The 7,800-nt window shown below is 41.2% G+C and overlaps 1 pseudogene; it reads right to left on the bottom strand.

Annotated features, from left to right (window-relative positions):
- Nucleotides 1-7,800, bottom strand: part of LOC110329517 — a 30,329-nt pseudogene that overhangs the window by 20,278 nt on the left and 2,251 nt on the right.

Below are 7,800 nucleotides of genomic sequence, written 5' to 3'. Positions count from 1 at the left end.
GGGGGAGGGTATAGGGAACTTTTGGGATAGCATTTGAAATGTAAATAAAGAAAATATCTAATAAAAAAAGGAAAAAATGGAAAACTAAGTTTTTTACATTTAAACTAAAAAAAAAAAAACCTATATTTCATCTCTGGGATAACGACATTATTATACTATGAAAACAAAATATAGACATACTAGATTTTTATCTACATGAAACTTTGAATTTATTCTCTAAAGCCAAACTATCTGTGACTATTTGAGTAGACATATAGAAATGCTGTATAGAGAGACAGTAGATTCAGAGTGGCCCTAACACCTTCCACACTAACCCCACCCTCCTCCCCTGGTTACATTAGGTATCTATCTCCTGGGATTAAAAAATCCCCATAGCTCCTTTATCAATGTGACACTGAAGACTGTCCAGATTGAGTAAAGCTTCTGCGATTTAGCTCAGGTAAGAGCAGAGAGGCCTTCATCTGGCTAGAATTACGTTAAGCCTTCCACCCCAACAGTGGTATTTTACCAGTGCCTCAAGCCAAGTAATATTTTTCCCCACAAGTATGCTTTGTACATTAAATTGTATGCTCTGTAATGGAGATATTTGAAAGGATTTTACAGCGACCACTACATACTTCCTCTGCTATCACTGCAGGGAGGGAGGAGAAAGGACTTTCTACAGTTTCTTCCTGGCCTTCTTAGAGACTGGTGGGGGTCCTAGGCAAAAAGGCTGCAATGTATGGGAACTACAATAACATTGACCACCCCTAAGTGCTTCACATTCTCAAGATAAGTATACCTTGAGTTACTCCAGAAATTCTTTAAGTTTCTAGTTGAAATATGCTTAAATAAATCTTTATAAAGATTATGTATAAGTAGTTTAAATAAATATAAAGTAATCATAAAATTTGGTCTTTAGAATTTTTAAGATTTATTTTATATGTACATGTATGTGCATGTATGTATGTATTTCATGTGTGTGTAGGTGCCCACAGAGGCCAGAAGAGGGCATAAGATCCCATGGAGTTTGTGAGCTGAGCTGTTGAATGTTAGAGCTAGACACTGGACTCAGGTCCTCTGCAAGGGCAGTATGTGCTCTTAACCACTGAACCATCTCTCCAATCCCAGTGATTTTCTTTTAGTTACTGAAATATCTGGTACCTTTTGTAAACACTGTCAAGCAAAAACCTGGATTGGTGACTTAATAATATAAAATCAAAATGTAAGATTTTTCCACTTAAAATATATTACCATTCTATTTTTTCTAGTAGTCCTTGAATGGATATTTTGAAAATAAATATGGGTATGATTTCTGAAGTTCTTAAGTGACTTTTGGAACTTGGTCATATTTGGAGTCTTTTAAAACTCAGTTCACTCCTAAACTGTAATACATAAAAGCAAACTAATATACACAGTCATCGTATAACTCCTATGTTGTACTACCATATGTACTGTTCAAAATACAAAACACATGCCTGAGGCTGGAGAGATGGCTCAGCGGTTAAGAGCACTGACTGCTCTTCCAGAGGTCCTGAGTTCAAATCCCAGCAACCACATGGTGGCTCACAACCATCTGTGATGAGATCTGATGCCCTCTTCTGGTGCAGCTGAAGACAACTACGGTGTACTTATGTATAATAAATAAATAAATCTTTAGAAAAAAAATACATGCCTCTTCATAAAACTTTATAAAATTAAAAGGACAATATGCTATAGAAATCACCTCATTGGTGTTCTTAAATTTTAAACTATGCTATAAGTACATTTTGTTTCAGGCTTGTATTGTTACCATTTTACGGCAATAGTGGTATTGACATTGGTGAAAGACATATGTTTAACATGGGAACAGCAAGAACAACAAAACCCACCTGATAGTTAAGTCGCTTTCTAAGTCAAGGAGACGCCCACCAGGGAAAGGACAGAGACTGCAGCCCAAGGGAGCAACTCTCTTATTGATTGACAGCTAATCTGATTCCCAGATGTGCCTTCCTAGCTTTCACACTATGACCCAGCCAGTCTGTCATGTGAGGTCATCTGAGACCATCCAGTCCTGCCAAGCCATCCCAGCCCAGAAGGCTGGGACCAAGAAGTCACAAGGATGGTTTGTTGTTCAATTCAGCTAACTTTCATGTGATTTGTTGCTCATCAGAAGCAAGCCCAACCAACTCCCCATGTTATATGAAACACCCATGGCATGATGTACTGGACACCTGCAAACTGGAAGTACAACCTTTTAACAGAAACTGGGTCGTAGTCCCCTCTTTCTCGATTTAAAAGCACAGGAGGGAAAACAATCCCACAAATACTGAAACCTCATTCCAATACCCCAAATTGGGACATATTGGAATTTACCTAGCTCTATCTAATGGCAAAGACAATAAAACTGCAGAAATAGTCAGGGCTGGTGCTCACTGAAGACCAGAGACCATTGATTGCTTCAGGTCGAGTTTAATATGCATGCGTGGTCTTAATGCTGATATACAAAGTTATTTTAACTATATTGCAAGACTATGTAAAGTGGCTAATGGCTGGGTCACAGAGAAGCAAGGAGCTGAAGCTGTGTATAGAGACACACTCCTGCATTCCTGGAGTGCAAGAGGCTGAAGCAGGAAGACTGAAGTTCAAGGCCATCCTGGGGTATTTAATGAGACCGGCTCAAAAGAAAGGGAGGCGAGGAAGGGAGGGAAGCAGGCAAACTGAATTCCACTAGAGCACCATGCATTGACTTACTTAGTAAACACTTGTGAGTAGCTGCTTTATTATTTTTATTATTATTATTACTATTATTTTATTTTGGATTTGAGACAGGGTCTCTCTATGTAGTCCCATCTGTCCTGGAGCTTGCTATGTAGACCAGGCTGGCCTCGAACTCACAGAGATCATCCTGCCTCTGACTCCACAGTGCTGGAATTGAAGGTACCACCCCACCCTGCTGTGAGCCGTAAATAACCTAGATGATCGATTAAATCATGTTGATTATAAAATGAATGGCAGTTAAAACTGCATCATTTAGGAAGGAGCAGGGGGAAGGTAGATGTGGTTAGGGAAGAACAATAGGAGGGACCTTTGAGGAGACGGAGCTCTGCCTTTTCTGTGGTGGCAGAAACGTGAGGGCACAAATTCATTAAAACTGCACAGAACTAGCCAGGCAGTGATGACCCAAACCTTTGCTCCAGGTACTCGGGAGGTGGAGATGGAGGTAGGTGGATTTCTGAGTTCAAGCCCAGTCTGCTCTACTGGGTGAGCTCCAGGGCAGCCAGCCTGCGCTACAGAGAGATTTCCAGGAAAGCCAGGGCTACAGAGAGAAACCCTGACTCAAAATCCCCCAAACCCAAAAACAAACAACCCCTACAAAAAGACAGAAAAACTGCACAGAATTACTGAAAACACACAGTCAAACAGTAAGCTGAGAGAACTGATGACCAGGTCAGAACACACCATTGAACTTGACCCGCTGACAACTCTCCTCAAACAAACCTATCATCTGGGCCTCTAGCAGCAGGACAATTTCGCCTTGCTTTGAATTTTCTTTAACTGAAGAAGGGGTTTGACTAAACTATATTATGATGTATACATTTTGCTGTTGATGAGATCATCGGTGCAATATAAGCAGTGCTATACAATATGTATTCTCACAGTCTTTTGGCAAATACATATATGTTTCAGTACATATATGAAAGAATGTATTTTTTCTTTTTTTTTTATTATTATTTTCTTTATTTACATTTCAAATGCTATCCCGAAAGTTGTGGAGAAATAGGAACACTCCTCCATTGCTGGTGGGATTGCAAGCTTGTTCAACCACTCTGGAAATCAGTCTGGCGGTTCCTCAGAAAATTAGACATAGTACTACCGGAGGATCCTGCTATACCTCTTCTGGGCATATACCCAGAAGATCTTCCAACTGGTAATAAGGACACTTGCTCCACTATGTTCATAGCAGCCTTATTTATAATAGCCAGAAGCTGGAAAGAACCCAGATGTCCCTCAATAGAGGAATGGATACAAGAATGTATTTTTTCATAGGAACTGAATATGTTCAGCCAAATAGTAGAAGACAGCAACAATTTACCTTACCGCCAGTAACAAGTGTAAAGCCACAATGTCAGCTTCTCATAGGCTGACATAGGAGACTGACACAGCAGGATCATCAAGGCTAATCTGGGCTATAAAACAAAACTTTGCTCAAAAACAGGGTGTGGGGAGTAGGGAAAAGGAGGAAATCTAGTAATTCCACATTCTCACTGAAACTTTGTATTAGCTGGGTTTTCTATCTTTTGCTCTACTATGGGGTATGGCATTTTATTATTGTCTTGATTCCGATTTTCCTGATTAATAACCACATTGTTTCTCGTCCTTTGCTTATTAGTCATTTGGATACTGTGGTAGACACAGTTCCACCACTGAGATAAAGAACCTGATACAATAGCTTTCAGGAAGGAAGGGTTATTCTGGCTCACCGTTTTGGACATTTTATTCCTCATGCTCAATTGGCCCCAGAGCCTTAGGACCTGTGTGAGGCAGAAGTCAGGAGGGAGCACATGGCAAAAGAAAGGTACTCACCTCACCTCCTGGAAGCCAGGAAACTTCCTCCTACCATGGCCCACTTCTAGAAGGTTCTATTATCTCACAACAGCACCATGGGCCCATCCTCTGAGACACTTCAGATCCAAATTATAGTAGATATACTCTTTCATAAAGACCTTAGTCAAATCATGGCCAATTCTCCTGGGTTCTTCATATAGTTTAGGTAAAAATCCTTATTTCACATATATACATCCATAATTATAAAGCCTATGATCATTGACAGCACCTTTTCATGGTTATCTTTCTGTTTTAATATCATCTTTTTATTGTTAAGAATAAAATCAAAATTAAAAACAAAACGTAACAGGGTAAGTCTCTTTTTTTTGAGCTTTTCAAAATATAATTTAAAACTATTTTGTACCAGTACAATGTATTAATTTTACAAATGTAAAGTTTTTGTCGGCCATTAAAGCATTTGCAAAAACCACATTCTACTTCTGCTTTATTGCACAATATCTATAAGAAAATATTAATTTTAAATTAGAAAATTGTAAATTAATGAACACATGGAGGGGAGTGAGAGGAAGGACAGAGAGAGAGGAAGGACAGAGAGAGAGGAAGGACAGAGAGGGAAGACAGTGAGAGGGAGGAGACAGAGGGAGGGCAATGAGAGGGAGGACACAGTGGGAGGACACAGAGGGGGAGGACAGAGAAAGGGAGGACAGTGAGAGGGAGGATAGAGAGAGGGAGGACACAGAGGGAGGACAAAGAGAGGGAGGACACAGAGGGAAAACAATGAGAAGGAGGACAGAGAGAGGGAGGACAGAGGGAAGACAGAGAGGGAGGACAGAGGGGAGGGCAGAGGGAGGACAGAGGGAAGACAGAGAGGGAGGACAGAGGGGAGGGCAGAGGGAGGACAGAGGGAAGACAGAGGGAGGACAGTGAAAGTGCGCAGAAGGCACCAGCAAAGAGGATCTGTTTTTAATTCACTCTCACACAAGCATTAGGTAAAGGAATAATGGGAATTTTTTTCTAAATTTCACGATGTGCTTAAGAGTCATCTTCTCCTTCCTTGGTCTCTCTTTCATCATCCTTGGCCAGCTCCAGCTGGACACACACATGCTTGTGCACATCCAGGCGCGCGCACACACACACACACACACACACACACACACACACGCACACACCACCGCCTTCATCATCCAGCAGGCCACCTGCTCGGCACTCATGTGCATCTGCCTTAGACTCCATCTTCTCATCAGTTTCACGTTTTGGCGCAGAGATGCTGCTCTTCTCTTCTCCAGACCTTTCACTCTCCATCTCTCCCGTGAATGAGAAGGCTAAGTCTGCCAGGTTGGTTTTTTTCTTCTTCAGTTTTCTCCAGGTTTTCCAGATCTGAATCCACTTTGTGTTTTATCTGGGTCAGCTCCTTCTTAATGGCCTGAAGATCATCTTTCAACTCTCTGAGATCACAGGTGTCCAATCTTCAAATTGAATCCACTTCTGCTGCTTTGTGAGCGGTTTCCCAACATATACTACATTTAGAAAGCACCACAGCACAAGCAATAGAAGAAGGGATGCATGCTGGGTAATTGCACATCCTGTCATAATTATTCCATTGGTGGTCACAGCCAAGTCAAGCGAGGAACCGTACATCCCTGCTGCAGAGCATTTCACACCTGTTTCCTTCAACTTACTTTTGGCTCTGCAGCCAGATTAATAGCTAAAACCTGGCCAGCAATCATTCTATCATCCTCTCCAGCAACAGCACCTCTCTCATTAACACACTTGGCAAAGGCAAAGCCCCTGTGCACAGAACAACCTAGATTTTTACCATCGAAAAGATTGCCTCTAAATCAGACTTCTTGACCATCAGAGTGTGGAAATTCCCAACGAATACAAGAGATTTCATGGCTCGAGGATCTGTCATGTTGGTAAGGTTTCTTGTGAAGCCAAAACTGTGGCTGGAGATCAAAAATGTTTTCCACAAGAGGAAGGGGATGAGACTGTTCTCCTCCTGAGAGGCTCTATGATGGCGAAGCTACAGCAGGTGGGGGACTCACAGCTGTCTGTGTTAATCCCTCCAGCCAAGAATGAAAACTACCACCCAAAGGAAAACCAAAGAAGCAAGCTTTTTATTACTGTGCTCAGGAGTAACTCTCTAAAGCAGGATTTGAGATACAGTCCTGGTTGGCTTTTCATGTCTCCTTTTATAGGGAAAAGATGTAACCTAAGGATTTCGCAAGCCAATTTTACAGAAGCAGATAGCAGATTGGAGTATTTGACAGAACTTCTTGGCAGAACAGCTCAAGGTTCCTTGTTATCTTATTATGGTAGGGTATGTGTACGCCAAACTTGAATTCTGCAGCAAATAGAAACAACTTATTCAGACCTTATAACAAAATGGCTTTATATCCTAAGATGGAATCAGGCTGATCCATCATCTGCTTTCTGTGTCTTCACAAAATTCTCTTATTGTGCTTTTCAATTGCAAGGTGTGTTCATGTCTGCACATGAGTCTGAACACCCAGCAGGCTTTTCTGTGATGTTTAGTTTTACAATACAGTGAGGGAGGGATTGAGAATAGAGTTCATCCCCAATGTGACAGTTGAACAAAAATTTGTCTAACTTCTTTCTACTTTCTGCTTGCTGGAACCTGCAACGTAAAAATCTCAGTTCTTCAGGGATCTAACAATAAAATCTGAAAGAGAATTTAAGGAGAAAAAAAATTTTTCCCATGTGCCATGCAGATGCCAGTTTTAAGGTGGAGCCAAGTCTTCCCGGTGCATTCATATGACATCGCCTTAGAAGTAGAGATTTCCGAACTAGAACATATGACTCCAGCGGCTGTTTGTGTTTCAGAAGAAAAGCATTCAGCATGTGGTTGGAAACACAGCAGACTGGATCAAGATGCAAGACTGGGAACACATCCTTACGCTCTCCTTTCCTCTTCTTCAGATCTCCACAAATTACAGAAAAGTCAGATGGAGACATAAACTCATGCCCCACTTACAGTGCTGCGACAGATTATAGAGCCTATAGTATGCAGGGCAGGCAAGCATTCTACCCCTGAGCTGACCCCAGCCCTTAAGTGTTGAAGCTTGAAGGAAAACTAATTTAGATGTTGCTGAACTGTAGTTCCTTAACGGGCAACCCTGAGATTATTTCAACCAGTCCAAGGTTACCAACAATCATCCGGGAATAATTCCAGAGTAGAAATTCACACTCTAAACTTTGAGATATAAAAGATTTTATGATCAGATATAAAGCAAAGCTTATAAAGATAAGCAC

Source organism: Mus pahari, chromosome 1, assembly GCF_900095145.1.
Source record: "Mus pahari chromosome 1, PAHARI_EIJ_v1.1, whole genome shotgun sequence".
Taxonomy (NCBI): Eukaryota; Metazoa; Chordata; class Mammalia; order Rodentia; family Muridae; genus Mus; species Mus pahari.
Note: the sequence above shows the minus strand (reverse complement) of the source record. Positions and strands in the feature narration are given on the sequence as shown.